The sequence below is a fragment of the Crinia signifera genome, chromosome 1, assembly GCF_055691185.1.
Source record: "Crinia signifera chromosome 1, ASM5569118v1, whole genome shotgun sequence".
Taxonomy (NCBI): domain Eukaryota; kingdom Metazoa; phylum Chordata; class Amphibia; order Anura; family Myobatrachidae; genus Crinia; species Crinia signifera.
In genome coordinates this window covers 217,855,951-217,874,847 of record NC_139217.1, presented here as the reverse complement: position 1 = coordinate 217,874,847, position 18,897 = coordinate 217,855,951, and the positions used below count along the sequence as shown (strand labels likewise).

The 18,897-nt window shown below is 47.0% G+C and overlaps 1 protein-coding gene across 1 annotated transcript in view; it reads right to left on the bottom strand.

Annotated features, from left to right (window-relative positions):
* The window catches only part of LOC146068833 (uncharacterized), a 152,934-nt gene extending 134,579 nt beyond the window's left edge, over nt 1-18,355 (bottom strand). The window contains exon 1 of the mRNA XM_083179261.1: nt 18,237-18,355. The gene's annotated coding sequence lies outside the window, so the exon portion shown is untranslated. The remainder of the gene's footprint in view (nt 1-18,236) is intronic.
* Between the last annotated feature and the right edge of the window lie 542 nt (nt 18,356-18,897).

The window sequence follows — 18,897 nt, the reverse complement described above, 5'->3', positions numbered from 1 at the left end:
CCTCCCAATTCGACCCTCCCTCACAGAACCCCTCTATAAAATCCTTTGTGCGTTTAATGGACGAGTCAGTGGAGAAATACTCCAAGGCGGCCACATCCAAACATTATAATATGACCAGAGCAGAGTGGGCAGCACTGAAGAAACTCGGTGGGTACCAAGACATCATTATACGCCCCGCCGACAAAGGCATGGGCATCGTGGCCCTCGACTTGGAGTACTATAGGGCCAAGATCGGGCATCAACTGGCCGATATCAATACCTACGCCAAACTGGACAGCGACCCAACAGTTCCATATAAGAAAGAACTGGACAAGATCCTGGAGGCAGCAGTGAATGAAGGCACCATCACCGACCAATTAAGAAAGGCCCTATCCCAACAACACCCGAGGGTCCCATTATTCTTTACAGTGCCCAAAATACACAAAAGTTTAACATCGCCTCCGGGGAGACCCCTAATCTCTACCCAAGATAGCATATACCAGCCCATTTCCCAGTTCCTGGACTCCATCCTACAACCACTCATCCTTAAGCAAAAGGGTTACATCAAGGACACGACCAGTTTCCTCCTAAAATTTAGAGAAGTAGACGCAGTACACCAAGACACGATCTTATGTGTCATTGATATTTGCAGTCTATACACAAGCATTCCTCAGGACAGTGGTCTGCAGGTGATGCGCGACTTCCTCACCAAAGAGAACTACAGAGGGTTCAACATAGACCTATTCATCCAGTTGCTGTCCTTAACTTTAAAGAGGAACTACTTTCTATTTGACAACAAGCATTATCAGCAACTAAACGGTTGCTCGATGGGGAGCAACGTGTCGCCCTCCTTCGCCAACATCTTTATGTTTTACGAAGAGAGGGCCATGTTTTTTGAAGATCCTAGCACCGCGGCGAACATCTTATTGTACATGCGGTACATTGACAACCTCTTCCTCCTGTGGACGGGGGGAGAGGAGTCACTTATGTCTCTGCTCAACTCGATCAACGCCAGAGAATCGCCCATCAGAATTACACATCAGTATTCCACCCATACAATCAATTAATTGGATGTGCAAATCACCATCAGCAATGGGAAGCTAGGTACCACCATCTTCAACAAACCCACAGATAAGAACACCCTGCTTAAGGCCAACAGCCACCACCCGAGGTCCCTCATTAGAGGCCTCCCGAGATCACAAATGATCTGGGCAGCTAGGATAACAAGCGAATCATCACTGCTTCCAGCTGAATTAGACCGCATGGTGGACAAGTTTGTAGCCAGGGGGTATAACCCCAGAGATCTGGAGGAACAAAAGCAAGAAGTGCTGCAGATTCCCAGGGAAGAACTGATGACACCCAAGGTTAAAGCAAAAAAGACAGTCATCCCATGGGTCTCCAGGTATAATACCAGCAGCCCAGTCATACCGCGGGCCACCAGAGCCCTCTGGCCAATCATAGCCATGGACAAAGATCTCCCCAAGAACATGCGGCCGATGGTCTGTTACAGCAGAGGAAAAAACCTAAAAGACCATCTCCAACTTTAACAAAACTGAGGCACCACGAAACTTCATGTCCCGCCAACCAGGGTGTTATCGATCCATAAAATGCACGACATGTGAAAACATGACAGTTGGAAGCACGTTCTCGAACAAGGATGACAGTAAGACCTTCTCCATCAGGCATGTGCTACATTGTAGATCCTCATTCATCGTATATCTTATAACATGCCCGTGCCATTTGCAATATGTGGGCAAGACGGTGAGAACGGTAAGGGAACGCATGGCACTGCATCGTTCCGCGATCAAGAACGCCCTTCAATCTAAAACATCAGACCAACCGGTGGCACGCCACTTCTCCGAGTCAAAACACACCTTGAATGACCTGAAGTTCATAGTGATAGATCACGTTCCAGCTTCTAGCAGAGGAGGAGACAGAGAAGGCGCACTCCTGCGCTGCGAGTCCAAATGGATCCATTTACTGGACTGCTGCAAGCCCAAGGGCCTCAACGACAGATTGTCCTTTGGAGTATTCAAATAACATAGCTAAGCGCACAGGCAGAAGAGCCCGAAAGCGGGTCAGGTCAGACCCTTATCCAGATATACTCCACCATGTTCCGTTTTCCCCAGCCCAGTCCCTATCAGAGACAGATGCACGTTTACGTGCTGTAAAAGGGGTTTGTGTACACAACAGCTGTCCTCCATCTTGACCCACGATCCCCCATTTCTCCTTGTCCAGTCCAGCCCAGATCCCTTCTATATAGTCCGTTCATTAGGAATAGTCCACTGTTCCGGAGAGACATTCCGCCCCTAGGGCAATTGAAATCTACTTATAGATTGCATACATATAATTGTCCACTTATGGTAGTCCATACAACTGTTTTTAATATTTTTAATATTTTCAATGTTTATTATTTCACTTATGTCACAGCAATATTTATAGCCTGGCAGATATACGCAGGCTTCGTATAACAGCACCATTACAATGTGTCTTTTTGTATTCACAGTAAGGTCCCGTCCACGGGAACGGAGAGGCACCTGACAGTGGTAACCGGGCAACAGAGACGCATTCAGCGTCACATTTACCCGACCGCAACTACGGTATCCTAGCAACACAAGATGCGGCCGCACGCCTGTACAGCGCGCTCAGCCGGAAGCTACGTCAGACGCCGGCTCCGGCCCCAAACATGGGACCTCATTACACTGGCGGTGGGGTATACTTTTAAATTTGTACACCTTGAAAAAGGAGCACGTTGGAGTTTCCATTTTCTACATAAAGTTTTCTATCACCAAGTCCGCTGAGTGCCGCCTCTGTCTCCAGTCGTCACCTATAAATATATATATATATATATATATATATATATATATATATAGTGTTTTGGATATGTGCTGCACTCCAATGGTGTGTCGTGGACCAATGCAAATAGCCGGTGCCCTCCCAAAATTCAAAGCAATGAAGCAAATGTAATAGCGTAGTAATGGCGGCACTCGAATAAAAGACACAAACTGCCAGGGGTATCCCAACGTTTCAAGCCCTTGCGGGCCCTTTATCAAGGTGCAGAAGCCCGCAAGGGCTTGAAACGTTGGGATACCCCTGGCAGTTTGTGTCTTTTATTCGAGTGCCGCCATTACTACGCTATTATATATATATATATATATATATATATATATATATATATATATATAGAAGACTTGCGGTGGGGCACTCGTGGCAATTGTAGAGAAGCAAAAAGATTTGCCAGCTGGTTTTGCTGCTTGAAAACCAGCTGGCAAATCTTTTTGCTTCTCTACAATTGCCACGAGTGCCCCACCGCAAGTCTTCTATATCCGTTTTGTGCTGGCACCGGCGTAGCTGCATTTTTGTCACAAGGAGTGCCAAACCCCTGCTCTCTCTATATATATATATATATATATATATATATATAATAAAAAGTTTAAAGTAAGGAACTTATATCTATCAATGAGCCTAAATTTGTGGATAATTCGCTGGTAGTATTTTATAATTCATACCAAGTAATCTAAGAATATATATATATTTTTCCATCAGACAGTGAAAACCGGTTTGGAACTAAACTCAACTTTGTACCAGTTATACCTGTTCTTGAGTGCAGATCGGTATGTATGCCCTCTCGGACCTCCCTAATTGATGGGAATAATTAAGGGAGATACTCCCTTAAGATGCATCGTATACTTATGTCAATGAACTCTATTGAATAAGGAAAACCATATGATTGATAGCACTATAACATCATACCAATGGTTACAATATTTGAACCCCCTTGTTAAGAGTAACATATACATTGTAACCTGAATAATCTATCATCAAGCCAAAATACATTCAGTTGGAGACCATTATCTCATTTAATAGGTTGGCATATAAAGAGACTGTACATCAGACAGAGAGAGGCACACCATGAATAGTCCATGATGATGTATAGAGCATATCTATATTTAACCATCTAATGGTAGGTGTACCAATTTTTATCGATGTTATGTGATTATGGTAGCTGTACTCCCGGCTAAAATCAGATACTTACTTGTGTGGACAGGTGTCAAATTACTGGAATACCTCCACCTTTCCAATACTGAAAAGTTATATATATCCTTCTGGAGTTTTGTAATAGAACTCGCAAGCCCACAAAGGTAATTACGCATCAGTAAGATCAAATAAGGCCTCCTTAAGAGGTGTCCATTACATGCATAGGTCTATAGTAATACGAATGTGTCTATATGTCCACACCTGTCCCCTTGATTATACACCTGATAAAATCTGTGGCAGAAAAGAGAAGACCCTAGCACCAGTACAGATATTAACAGAAATTTCTAGAACAAGACTGTAAGTGTTCCTAATTTGGAAAACCTGAATCAATAGAATTGTGTACCTCAATAGAAGGGAGATTAGACTCCCAATGAGCAACTAACTACTCAAGAAATTTAGACCAATAGGTTGAGTCCATTAAGTTGCCATGTCCTAAAAACAGTACATTATCTCCACCAGGTGCAGCAGAGCTTATAAAGGATCTATTGTTATTAGGGGGGAAATTTACCAATATGAAAAACCTAGTTTTTCGTATTGGTATTTCCCCTATGGCTGCATACGACTGTTTGAGTCGTATGCAAAGTCGTGTTCCGGAGGGGAAATTACAAAGCAGTCAGATACGACTGCTTTGTAACCCTCCGATGGTGTAATGATTCGTATTAGCGGCACATATATACGGCCGCTAATACGAATTTTTCTAGCAGTCTGCATGGATCAGTCAGATCCGTGCAGGCTGCAAGGTGTAAAAAAAAATAGAAAAATAAATAAATTTAAAAAAAAAAAATCGGCGTGGGGTCCCCCCCACAGCTGTGACCAGCACCAGGCTGAAGGAGCCGGGGCCGGTAATTAAAAATCAGGGAACCCGACAAATAGGGGTTCCCCGATTTTTAACAACCAGCCCCAGGCTCAAGGTCCGGGGCTGGTTCCCAAAATACGGGGGACAAAATGACTAGGGGTCCCCCGTATTTCAAGAACCAGCCCCAGGCACAACCAGCCAGCAGGGTAATGTCACAGCCGGGGGACACTTATGATATAAGGTCCCGCGGCCAAAACATTAACCCCCTGACCGGTCAGCCTGGCCAGGGGCCCTGGGGGAGTGGGGACCCCCCCAATGAAGGGGTCCCCCCCCTCCAGGACTTACCTGACCAGGCTGAAGCCTGGTACTGTCCCCGATGCCCCTGGGCGGTGGGCATCGGGCTGATTCAAGTGTAAAAAATAGAATAATCTATTGTTTTTTACTGTGGCACTACAAGTGCCAGCAAGCCTCCCCAGCAAGCTGGGACTTGGAGAACCACAAGTCCCAGCTTGCTGGGCATTAAAGGGCCCGCTGGCACTTGTAGTTCCACAGTTAAAAAAATAGTACACAAAACACACTGACACACTTTTAAAATAAAATTTTAATACATACAAAGCCCACACATACTAATACTTACCTATCTTCTTTCCGTAGGTAGCCCTGGTCCTGATGTCCTGTGTCGTCTTCGGGATCCATGTCGAAGTCCTTCTTCATGTCGACGTCGCTGTCGGCGATGGCGTTCCCGTCCGGATCCGATGAAATCCATGTGGAAGCTGTGGAAGGAAACCATACTCACCTGTCCCAGCGCGACGTAGTCCAGGTAAGTGTCTTGGCAAAAAAACAAACCGACACCCCGAAACCAGCCGGACAGAGAGCGGCTGGTGTCACAAAGTAATTGGATGTGCAAATCACCATCAGCAATGGGAAGCTAGGTACCACCATCTTCAACAAACCCACAGATAAGAACACCCTGCTTAAGGCCAACAGCCACCACCCGAGGTCCCTCATTAGAGGCCTCCCGAGATCACAAATGATCTGGGCAGCTAGGATAACAAGCGAATCATCACTGCTTCCAGCTGAATTAGACCGCATGGGGGACAAGTTTGTAGCCAGGGGGTATAACCCCAGAGATCTGGAGGAACAAAAGCAAGAAGTGCTGCAGATTCCCAGGGAAGAACTGATGACACCCAAGGTTAAAGCAAAAAAGACAGTCATCCCATGGGTCTCCAGGTATAACACCAGCAGCCCAGTCATACCGCGGGCCACCAGAGCCCTCTGGCCAATCATAGCCATGGACAAAGATCTCCCCTGTTACAAGAACATGCGGCCGATGGTCTGTTACAGCAGAGGAAAAAACCTAAAAGACCACTTGGTCCATTCGGACATCTCCAACTTTAACAAAACTGAGGCACCACAAAACTTCATGTCCCGCCAACCAGGGTGTTATCGATGCATAAAATGCACGACATGTGAAAACATGACAGTTGGGAGCACGTCCTCGAACAAGGATGACAGTAAGACCTTCTCCATCAGGCATGTGCTACATTGTAGATCCTCATTCATCGTATATCTTATAACATGCCCGTGCCATTTGCAATATGTGGGCAAGACGGTGAGAACGGTAAGGGAACGCATGGCACTGCATCGTTCCGCGATCAAGAACGCCCTTCAATCTAAAACATCAGACCAACCGGTGGCACGCCACTTCTCCGAGTCAAAACACACCTTGAATGACCTGAAGTTCATAGTGATAGATCACGTTCCAGCTTCTAGCAGAGGAGGAGACAGAGAAGGCGCACTCCTGCGCTGCGAGTCCAAATGGATCCATTTACTGGACTGCTGCAAGCCCAAGGGCCTCAACGACAGATTGTCCTTTGGAGTATTCAAATAACATAGCTAAGCGCACAGGCAGAAGAGCCCGAAAGCGGGTCAGGTCAGTAATTGTTTTACTTCTCGGTACCATTTTGCTTACTCCATAGTAATGTCCCATGACAATATGCTGCCAGATATAAAATTAATATGGAACTTGGTCAATACTAGACAGACCGATATAAATGTGTAATATACTATTTTGAATGTTTTCAGAGTCGCCCACTGCATTTCCTGTTCACTATATAAAGCCGTAACTTTCTTCAATAAACGGCATCTTTATTGCGATGTGTGCTTTGAGATACGCGCTCCCGCGGTATCTCATTGCACAGTACAAAAAGTATATGATGCACATACTTTTTGTACTGTCTTTTTATCGCATTGCATGTACATGGCATGCACAACGCATGCGATGCAATGCTATTTTAGCACAAAATGCATGCTGGATTCGGCACGTGTATGGGCACCTTTAGGACTAAGATCCATAGCATCTTATTATCACTGTTAATTTGTTTTTAATATATATATATGGCAATAATAGCACTTTATGTTTTCAGAAACATCAGCAGTCCGGGAGCGATCTAGCCGGACGGTCTCCATGGTTACATGTCAACTATGACCAGTAGTCCCGGCGGTGACGTGCGTCTCAGCCCACGGATACCCGCCCGAAACGGAAGACGCACTGAGCGAGGCTGGGACGCTGTTTTGTATGACAGTTTTCTTTTGTACACCTTACTTACAATTACTAGTTGTGCCTCATGCCGTGATGTCCATTACACGTTGCGCATCACACTGTGATGCCCATCACACATTACGCCTCACACCATGATGCCCATTACACATTATGCCACACACTGTAATGCATATTACATATTATGCTGTGCTGCTTATCTACATGCTTGTTGCCAGGGGTTTCATGATTGATGCCCTGAGCTGAGGGTGGGGTACATGTTCGTTACCCATGGCTGCAGGCGCACAACACACCAGTACTCCCAGAATCTGCCTTTCCACATAGTGGTGGGTGACCTGACACACACAAGAGGTGCAGGAGGACCTATAGGGTGACATTCTTTGTGTAGCGGTAAAAACTGCATGATTTTTACCACACCTAACCGCACTTTTGAAAATCACAAGATTGGGCCGTTTTTCGCATATTTAATGAGATGCGAAAAACGGCCCAAATAGTGCGACTAGGTGCGATTTGATGCGATTTCTTTAGTCCTGAAAATGTGTGATTTTCAGGTCTGAAAATCGCACATTTGCACGAAATCGCAATTTAAAAAAAAAAAAACAACTGCGCGGGGTCCCCCGCCAGAGCATAACCAGCCCCGGGCTCATTGAGCCGGTGCTGGTGACATAAAATCACGGTCCCCGACAAATAGGGGTCCCCTTGATTTAATGAAACCAGCACCAGGCTCAAGGTCCGGCGCTGGTTCCCAAAATACGGGGGACAAAATGACTAGGGGTCCCCCGCATTTCAAGAACCAGCACCAGACCCAACCAGCCAGCAGGGTAATGCCACAGCCGGGGGACACTTATTTTATAAGGTCCCGCGGCCAAAGCATTATCCCCTGGCTGGTCAGCATGGGACTATATAGTCAAAATCTCATGCACATTGTACAAGTGTGTACACACCATAACACAGACAGATGCTGACACACAGTAATTAACACAAGGACAGATGGACGTTTATAGTATAAGCATCTCAAGCACACAATACTTCCCATTTCACCTCCCATGCACCTCACAGCTGAGCTCATTATGACATATCTCCTTTTGCCCGCACCTGACTGCCTTGAAGTACCCTTTACTTTACCCAAACTCCACCACACACCTCACAGCATCCACATTAGCAGCCCCCCACACCACAGACATTTCCCCACTTATCTGGGAAGATGTGCCCCTGTGCACTGCAACAGTTAGAGTACAGGAGCAGGTGCCGCTGCATAGCGCAGAGGAGGAGAGCATTGGCCGCCCTCCCAGCCCTCTGTTTCCACAGCCAGAGCCGGTTCCGGCGGGCATATGCTGGCGTGGGGAATAGCCGGCAGAGGGGAACGTATCCCCGCCTTAGCGGCGCCACCCTCACTCACCCGCCAAGCTTTCCGGGTTTAACTTCCGCTGGCGCTGCAGTGCTAAGATGGGCAGGACTACTACGCTGTCAGTCACCGCGCCTTAGGCGGGATTGTCAGCGCGGCTGGAGAATGCAGGGCTGAGGGGGAAGAGTCCATACGCTGTCGCGCTCAGCAGCAGCATACACTGTGAGTGCAGCGGTGGGCAAAGACTAGTCACCGCTCCAGGGTTGAGGGGGGCGGGACTGGCAGGGGCTGAGTTGGGGTAGTGACCACACGCTGCCGCGTGGCGCGCTCAGCAGTGTACAGTGTCAGCGGCAATTAGCAGGCAGGGCGAGATTCAGTGGATTGTAAAGGGGCTGGGTGCAGCGCCCTGTGAAATAAGCCTAGCGGGAACACACACGCATATATATATATATATATACACACACACAGAGATGAAGGTGCGGCACTCTGGTCTTGAAATCAAAGAAACGACAGTACAGTGTCTGGTGGTCAACGTTTCAGGGCTCTTTTATTGGCACTATCGTCAGGATAATGAACAGGTAAGTTTAGTGACATTTTATAACATTAAAGGTGATCAAGAGGTGGGAGTGGTAACCGGCGTTCACCAATCCCTGGGGATTTCGCGTCAGCTAACCGCACCCACCACAATGTGCATACTTCACACTAATAAAGTTTGTAGATACAAAATTACAAAAAAGGAAGAAGAAAAAAATGAATGAAAAACATTTAAAAAGTTGCAGAATATATACAAACATAATTATCACAGTGCAAATGGCATGATACAGTTACATAATTAGATTGACAAGTAACATGATACAATTAGATTGTTAAATTGCATGTTAAACTCAAAAAGCAGCAAACGACAAATATTCATTCAGCCCTTTTGGTGCGATTACACCCAAACGGTGAATCCACTCAGTCTCTTTTCTTAATATTTTATTGCGATCACCGCCACGAACAGGTCTGTCAACCTGATCGATCATGCGGTACCGCAAACTGGCAAGGGGATGTTTCATTTCTACAAAGTGACGGGCTACAGGTTGGTCACTGGTACCACTCTTTATAGCAGCTTTGATAGAAGACCGGTGACCGGCCATTCTGTCCTTAAATTTGCATTGTGTCTTACCTATATAGGTAAGCCCACAAGGACAAACTATCTGATATATGTGGTAAGTGCTATTACATGTCAGATGCTGCCGTATGAGAATCTTTTTGCCCGACTGTGGATGATTAAAACTATCACCTGGTATCAAGTACTGACACGTGACACAGGTGCATCTGAAGCACCCTGGACGTTTAACCAAAAAATGGCTGTCAAGTTTTTTTAGAGAGATGTCTGATTTGACAAGTAGGTCACGCAAATTAGGGCCCCTTTCATAGCAGGGCATGATGGTAGTATTAGTAAATGGTAATTGCTTATCAGATTGCACAATGGGCCATTGGCTCTTTACAGTTTGCTGGATCTCTGTGGACATAACATTAAATTTATTCACCCATGGTAATCTCACATTAACGCTATCAGTGCCTTTAGGTTTTTTCTTTAATAAATTATTACGATCCATACCCATGACTCTTTCTTTAGTTTTTAGGAGGAATGTATGGTCATATCCCCTAGCGATAAATCGCTCAATCAAGTCGTCCAGTTGTTTACTGGCGGCTTGATGGTCAGAGTTGATTCTGTAAATTCGAATCATTTGCGAATATGGAAGTCCCATTTTTAGGGGGATTGGATGGCAGCTATTAATGTGAAGACCTGTATTGCGGTCTGTGGGTTTATAAAAAACGGTTGTTGTAAAGTCACAGTTATCCTTGGAAATAACTACATCAAGGAAGTCAATTCTATTCAGATCCATGCGAATAGTAAATTTAACTGGACACTCAGTAGTGTTGTGTTTATTCACAACATCCTGGAATTCCTCCTGGGTGCCAGTCCATGTCAGGAAGACATCGTCGATGTATCGAACATACGATGATATCCTCCCAGCAATCATCAAGTCATTAAAGAAGACATTCTGTTCGATGTAGAACATATATATATTTGCCAGTGCAGGGGCCACCGATGAGCCCATAGAGCAGCCCGTGCACTGCAAATAAAATGCCCCATCAAACATAAAAAAGTTCTTGGTAAGTATAAACTCTAAAAGCAATACTAAAAATTCAATATATGCATCAGAAAACAATTTACTCTCTTGCAAAAATCTTTGAACAGCCTCACTTTTTGGGGAATATTTAATTTAATAATGCCAGCTAAATGACTCTGCTACTTACCAGTTATTGGACAATGACCCAACAAACCTATTCAAACAGGACTTAAAAAATCTTCTTACCAGAGGTGTCGACATGGGTGTCATCACCGCCGATTTGGCCAAGGCGTTATGTCCTGAGTATCCCATCATACCGGTGCTCTACACTTTGCTAAAAGTGCACAAGGACATTAACCCCCCCACCCGGCCGTCCGATTACATCATCCAGGGGGTCCCTTCTACAACCCACCTCGATTTACCTTGACTCTGTATTGCAGCCACTTGTACAGAAACATGAGAACTTTTTGTTGGACACTACTGCATTATTAAATCGTCTCAAGGTATTTTCTAATCTTACGCCTGATACTGTGCTGATTTGTGCTGACGTAGTCAGCTTATACACCGTTATTCCCCACAAAGATGGGTGTGAGGCTGTTCAAAGATTTTTGCAAGAGAGTAAATTGTTTTCTGATGCATATATTGAATTTTTTGTATTGCTTTTAGAGTTTATACTTACCAAGAACTTTTTTATGTTTGATGGGGCATTTTATTTGCAGTGCACGGGCTGCTCTATGGGCTAATCGGTGGCCCCTGCACTGGCAAATATATATATGTTCTACATCGAACAGAATGTCTTCTTTAATGACTTGATGATTGCTGGGAGGATATCGTTGTATGTTCGATACATCGACGATGTCTTCCTGACATGGACTGGCACCCAGGAGGAATTCCAGGATGTTGTGAATAAACACAACACTACTGAGTGTCCAGTTAAATTTACGGTACTTGTTTCCTATCTGGGCGCCTGTCGTGGTGATCGCGGGTACATTTATGTCTGGCCGCGACGCGACCGACACGATGCCCGCGATTTCCCATTGAAACCCATGTTAAACATGGAAATCGCGTCGGTCGCGTCGCGGCCGGCCATAAATGTACCCGCGATGCCCACGACGCGATGCACCCGATTTCCCATAGGAATCAATGTTAAATGGCCCGACCGACGCGATTTTACTGTTAAATGCCTCAATGGACCCGATGTGGCCATAGGAATCAATGTTAAATGGGCTACAGAGCCCAAATAGGCACTATTAACCCTTAAATGTCCCCCCAAATTTTTAACGCCACCCCACGATCCATGCCAACCCGAAGCGCGGCGAGCGCAGCGAGCCCGCAAGGGGCGGCGGTACGCGTCCTCCGACCTTTTCATGCCCTACTATCCACTAGGGCGTGGAGTGAGAATAGAATAGTGTGGCGAGCGCAGCGAGCCCGAAGCGTGGCGAGCGCAGCGAGCCCCGCGAGGGGACGCGGATACCTTCACAGGTAAACGCGTCCCTTCGCGGGCTTCCCAGGTGTCCGCGTCGCCATGGACACCTGGGAAGCCCGCGAGGGGACGCGTATAACTGTGAAGGTATCCGCGTCCCCTCGCGGGGCTCGCTGCGCTCGCCACGCTTCGGGCTCGGTGGCTCGCCACACTATTCTATTCTCACTCCACGCCCTAGTGGATAGTAGGGCATGAAAAGGTCGGAGGACGCGTACCGCCGCCCCTCGCGGGCTCGCTGCGCTCGCCACGCTTCGGGTTCACGTTGATGGCGGGGTGGCGTCAACTACTTTTGGGGGGACATTTTTATGTTCAGGGGTGTTTTTGCCCCATTTCCCATTGTTCCCTATGATAATTTGGGGAAATTGATCCATTTAACATTGTTTCCTATGGTAAATCGCGGTCATCGCGGGTAAATTGAGGCATTTAACATTGTTCTCTATGGGAAAATCGCGGGCATCGCGTCTGGTACATCGCACCCGATTTTTTATCGGCCGCGATGCCCGCGATGGCCCCGATTTTACCCCCGATGCCCGCGATTGAAATCGTGGGCGCCCAGATAGGAAACAAGTACCAAATTTACTATTCGCATGGATCTGAATAGAATTGACTTCCTTGATGTAGTTATTTCCAAGGATAACTGTGACTTTACAACAACCGTTTTTTATAAACCCACAGACCGCAATACAGGTCTTCACATTAATAGCTGCCATCCAATCCCCCTAAAAATGGGACTTCCATATTCGCAAATGATTCGAATTTACAGAATCAACTCTGACCATCAAGCCGCCAGTAAACAACTGGACGACTTGATTGAGCGATTTATCGCTAGGGGATATGACCATACATTCCTCCTAAAAACTAAAGAAAGAGTCATGGGTATGGATCGTAATAATTTATTAAAGAAAAAACCTAAAGGCACTGATAGCGTTAATGTGAGATTACCATGGGTGAATAAATTTAATGTTATGTCCACAGAGATCCAGCAAACTGTAAAGAGCCAATGGCCCATTGTGCAATCTGATAAGCAATTACCATTTACTAATACTACCATCATGCCCTGCTATGAAAGGGGCCCTAATTTGCGTGACCTACTTGTCAAATCAGACATCTCTCTAAAAAAACTTGACAGCCATTTTTTGGTTAAACGTCCAGGGTGCTTCAGATGCACCTGTGTCACGTGTCAGTACTTGATACCAGGTGATAGTTTTAATCATCCACAGTCGGGCAAAAAGATTCTCATAAGGCAGCATCTGACATGTAATAGCACTTACGTCATATATCAGATAGTTTGTCCTTGTGGGCTTACCTATATAGGTAAGACACAATGCAAATTTAAGGACAGAATGGCCGTTCACCGGTCTTCTATCAAAGCTGCTATAAAGAGTGGTACCAGTGACCAACCTGTAGCCCGTCACTTTGAAGAAATGAAACATCCCCTTGCCAGTTTGCGGTACCGCATGATCGATCAGGTTGACAGACCTGTTCGTGGCGGTGATCGCAATAAAATATTATAAAGAAAAGAGACTGAGTGGATTCACCGTTTGGGTGTAATCGCACCAAAAGGGCTGAATGAATATTTGTCGTTTGCTGCTTTTTGAGTTTAACATGCAATTTAACAATCTAATTGTATCATGTTACTTGTCAATCTAATTATGTAACTGTATCATGCCATTTGCACTGCAACTTTTTAAATGTTTTTCATTCATTTTTTTCTTCTTCCTTTTTTGTAATTTTGTATCTACAAACTTTATTAGTGTGAAGTATGCACATTGTGGTGGGTGCGGTTAGCTGACGCGAAATCCCCAGGGATTGGTGAACGCCGGTTACCACTCCCACCTCTTGATCACCTGTAATGTTATAAAATGTCACTAAACTTACCTGTTCATTATCCTGACGATAGTGCCAATAAAAGAGCACTGAAACGTTGACCACCAGACACTGTACTGTCGTTTCTTTGATTTCAAGACCAGAGTGCCGCACCTTCATCTTTGTATACTTTGCTTCAACTCCGGTAAAGCAGTGAAGGCACCTGTGCAAGTTTATTGCAATCAAGCTGGGAGTGCCGGTCCCCCACTCAAGATATATATATATATATATATATATATATATATATATATATGATTTATTTAAAATAAGTCTGGTTAAGAGATCAAGTTGAAATAAAGTCAGTTAGGAGTTGATTGGCTTGTGCGATACCACCTTCCACTTTATATCTTCACCAGGCTTAATACACCTGCTCCAAAGTCTGTTGTCAATGCTCTCTTGAACAAGAGTTTACCATTAGTATGGATAGGAAGTAGAGCTGAGATTGAGAAACATCATCATTACACCATTAAGAACTACAAGGGGGGGGGGGGGGGGATCAATTGTGCCGACTGATATAGCTGCATTGCCATCCTGCACACATATTGGGCGGGATGCTCTAACGCAAAAATGCAGAAAAAAAACTGTTATCGGAGGTTTTACAGCATTTTGATATGATGGGTTTTCGCTGACTATGAGCTTCATAACGTGACAGCTCGACCCCGCAAGAACCCCCGCAGTGCTGTGCTGCCTGGCCAGTGACCTCCTCCTCCCTGTACTGTACATCCTCTTCCAGATACAGGGAGAAGGAGGAGAGCCCACCCCACAGAAGCTAGTCATGGGCAAAGTGATTCATGGAAATGAGTTGAGACGCAAGGCTCAGCTCAGTGCAGTGTGTTGAGTCAGTGTATCAGCTCACAAATCACGACTCATTTGGAATTGCAGGCACTAAGAGACAGTGCAGGGCTCACAGCACACTCAGGGAGTTGCAGAGTCTCTGTCCCTCAGTGTGCTGGCAGACAGGAAGTAAGAGTGGCTGGGCTCATGAATCATAGGGAATTACAGGCACAGAGAGACAGTGCAAGGGGCTCACGGCACATTAAGGTCCACATTTATAAAGTAATATTTGCTAAATCTTAACCGCAAATATTAAGTATCCCCCAAATGTATTAAAGGGGGACCGCAGGAATCTCCGATCCCTGCTGCGATCCCCCCTAGGTTTCTATGGGGGATGCGAAGCTGCCCGATGTATCAACATCAGGCAGCACAGCTTCGCACCCCTGGGCTATCGCCATTCTGATATGGCGATAGCCCATTGTAGCCTATGGCTACACATCGCACTGCCCAAACGGCAGTGCAATCAGCTCGGTTGCAGAGGGGGTCAGCGCATAACCGCGCATGCGCAGACTCCCCGGCTTCCGGGTCAGGGCTTCGCAGGGACAGGCTCCTTTCAGAGCCCTGTCCCTGCACCCTTTCATTTGATAAATCCCGGCGGTATTGCACGATACTGCAATGCGATGTCACCACGCCGTCATCGCTCTGTAATGATAAATGCGCCCCTTAGTGAGTTGCAGAGTCTCTGTCCCTCAGTGTGCTGGCAGACAGGAAGTAAGACAGTGGCTGGGCCCATGACTCATAGGGAATTGCAGGCAGAGAGAGACAGTGCACAGTTCACAGCACAGACTTGACTTGGACTCCACTGTTACTGCACTCTCCTTCCTCCTGCTGAGCCTAACGACTCAGGGAGGAGGGGCTGAGCCTGCTATGCTATAATGCTGCTGCTGTCTCGACTCTTGCAACAGTGAGTGACTCGAATCATGCATTCAGCTTAATGATTCCAGTCACTGAGTAGGGATGGCCATCGTTGCCATTGCCATCGATAGTAACTCTGCAGCTGGCCATCGATAGTGCTAAACTATGCAATGGATGACCATTGATATTTTAACATATCGATGGTCATCCATTGTGTTTGTTTGATTGATTGGCCTGTGGGTCAATCAAAACACAGGGCTGGGCTTCACAGGTGTCGGGCGGAGCTAGGCTCCGTGTCCCGGCACTTTGAAAAAAAAAAAAAGCAAACCATCGTTTTGCTGTTCCATCGATGGAGGGAAACCAACTGGTTCTCCCCCAGCGATGGCAAAAGTATTCAACATCGGCCATGAACCATCGATTATTTAAAATCATCGATGGTCGATGGCCTTCCCTATCACTTAGTCGAGACAGTGATTCACTAGCCATCTCTAACAGCAGCATCAGCACCGAGTAAGGGAGAGAAGGGGAGCCGCTGGGGACCTGCTGCACATGGCAACCGCAACGCAAAGGGCAGCTCTTAACACAAGAGCTGTCCTTTGCAATAATTATTGCATGTTAGTGCATATGGCATATGCAATAATTATCTATGTGGTAGCTGGCAATGTGCCTGTAATATGCTAGCGGACACAATATGGGTCATGATGATGCCAGGTAAATTGGAGCAGAGACAAGGGTATTGCCAGGGGATGTACTCAAAGGTTTTATATGCTGAGCCACTTTTCTAGCACAAGGTCTAATTAATTTAGCATTTTACTTTCAGCTTCAATACCACCAAAATTATACATTTTATATAGGAGTTCAAACAAACATGGGCAGAACCCACTGATCTGTGACATTAAAGTAGTATAATAAAAAGTTACACTGGCATCTGATGCCAGTGTAATAGGCAGGTCCGGGGTTGTTTTTTTAGTAACTTCATCCCCTTTTATACAAACTTATTTCCAGGTGGGCATTTCCCCTATCCAAGGGCAGATCCAGGAGAAAATTACAGGGTGGGCACCAAGATAGGGGACTAAGTAAAAACCGGAACCGGATAAGACACCGGAACGCCGGACCAGACATCAAACTCTGCATTCCGGAGCTTATAGTGTCTGGTCCGAGGGGTGTCCCATGCGGGGGGTGTCTTGTCCGGGGGGATGCCTGTGATTGCTCACACCAGGGACATGGGGAAGGGGAGATTACAGCCTCCCTGTGTGGTCTGGACCGTTCCAGTTTTTATTACACCCCCGGACCATGCGGTGAGGCTGTATTCTCCCCCCTCTCCTCTCCCAGGTGACAGGTGCGAGAGCAGCCCCATCAGATGGAGCACCCCCGGACAGGACACCCCCAGACCGGATACTACAAGCTCCGGAATGCAGAGTTTGATGTCCAGTCCGGCATTCCGGTGTCTTATCCGATTCCGGATTTTACCCATACCCCCAAGATAGGAGGGAGAGGGGGGGGGGGGGGGGGGTTCATGGTGCCAGTGTGCACGCTCAGAGAGCGTAGAGAGAGGAGAGCAGAGAAAGGGCGAGAATGGGATGGAAAATAGGTCCTGGCATTTAAAGTTCACAGGCCAACCTAACCCCATTGCACTTGCCCCACACTCTAGTGTCCCCATCACACATGTCCTGTCCCCATTACTCCTGCCCCACACTGTCCCCATTGCTCCTGCCCCACACTGTCCCCATTGCACCTGCCCCACACTGTCCCCGTCCGTCCCCCCGTGCAGAGTGCGGGCGGCGCTGGCGAGGTGACGCCAGCAGAGCTCTCCTCTCCGCAGACAGACCTCAATGCCGGCGCTGCGCTGCTCACTCACCACAGGTGTGTCGGCTCCCAGGATAGTGTCTGCGTCTCTACTGGCGCTCCGGCTCCGACGGGAAGGGGAGAAGGCGGCGTCCGCGGATTGGCTCCTCTGCCCTGCACAGACCATGTGTGCAGGGCAGGCCAATCATCTCACACACAGGTGACCGAGGGCGGGCTTACAGGCTGACTAGCAGCCAGCCCAGAACTATTATATATACATTTTATATACATTGAACGGGGCAGCAGGTAAAATCCGCCCATGCCCCGATCAGCCAGCATCAGCTGTCATATTCCACATTTCCTTGCGTCTTCATCTGCTACTTGCGCTATGGTGGATCCCCAATTGCTCTCATGCTGGCCTACACCAGACCAGCTTTCATCCAACTAGTGGTGGTGGTATAAGTTGGGTTCAGGAAAAAAAAGACGAAGAATGTAAATAGTGTTATAACGCGCCCCCCCCCCCCCCCCCCCCCCCAAAAAACACACACACACAAGACGCCCCACTTGCGTATTACCAGCTAGTTTGTATCCTCCTTTGCGGGTCGGGTGGCACAGGCTCGTTTGTATCCTCCTTTGTGGGTTGGTTGGCACAAGCTGGAGCACGGCACACCGCTCCTCCCCTGTAAGGCAAGCCCGGGACTAGTGCGAGGCGAGCTTCTGCAGCCGCGCACGTGCTATACCGCTTCCTCTGATGACACGTGCGCACCCACCGGCGTGTAGGCTCTTCCTTTCATGTGCCGCGATAGTAACGATCACACATACCTAGCATGCGCAGTGGTGATCCATCGCTGTCTGCTATTGTACGTCACGTGTACTGTACGTTGCAGTGTTGTGCTGCAGTGCTGGCTGGATGGCACACTGCTGCTGCTGCTGCACCACCACTTGTACACTTGCAGTGCATGCGTCCAGAAAATATGCAAATAGCACATTTGTCTTTTGGAAAGCAGCCTATCTTTTTAGACTGATGAAGTGCTGCATTTATCATCAATCGCAATTCTATGCAATCTGTAAGCAATGTTAGCACCTAAGATGACAGTGTGCAGGATGGATCTTATCCTATACAATGCGCGGTGCCTACTTCGGAGCACCTCCTGCGCACGTATGCACATGCACACCACAAATGTGCAGCTGCAATTACATCGAAGGGTTCCTGACAACCCTTTGCATATACCTCCC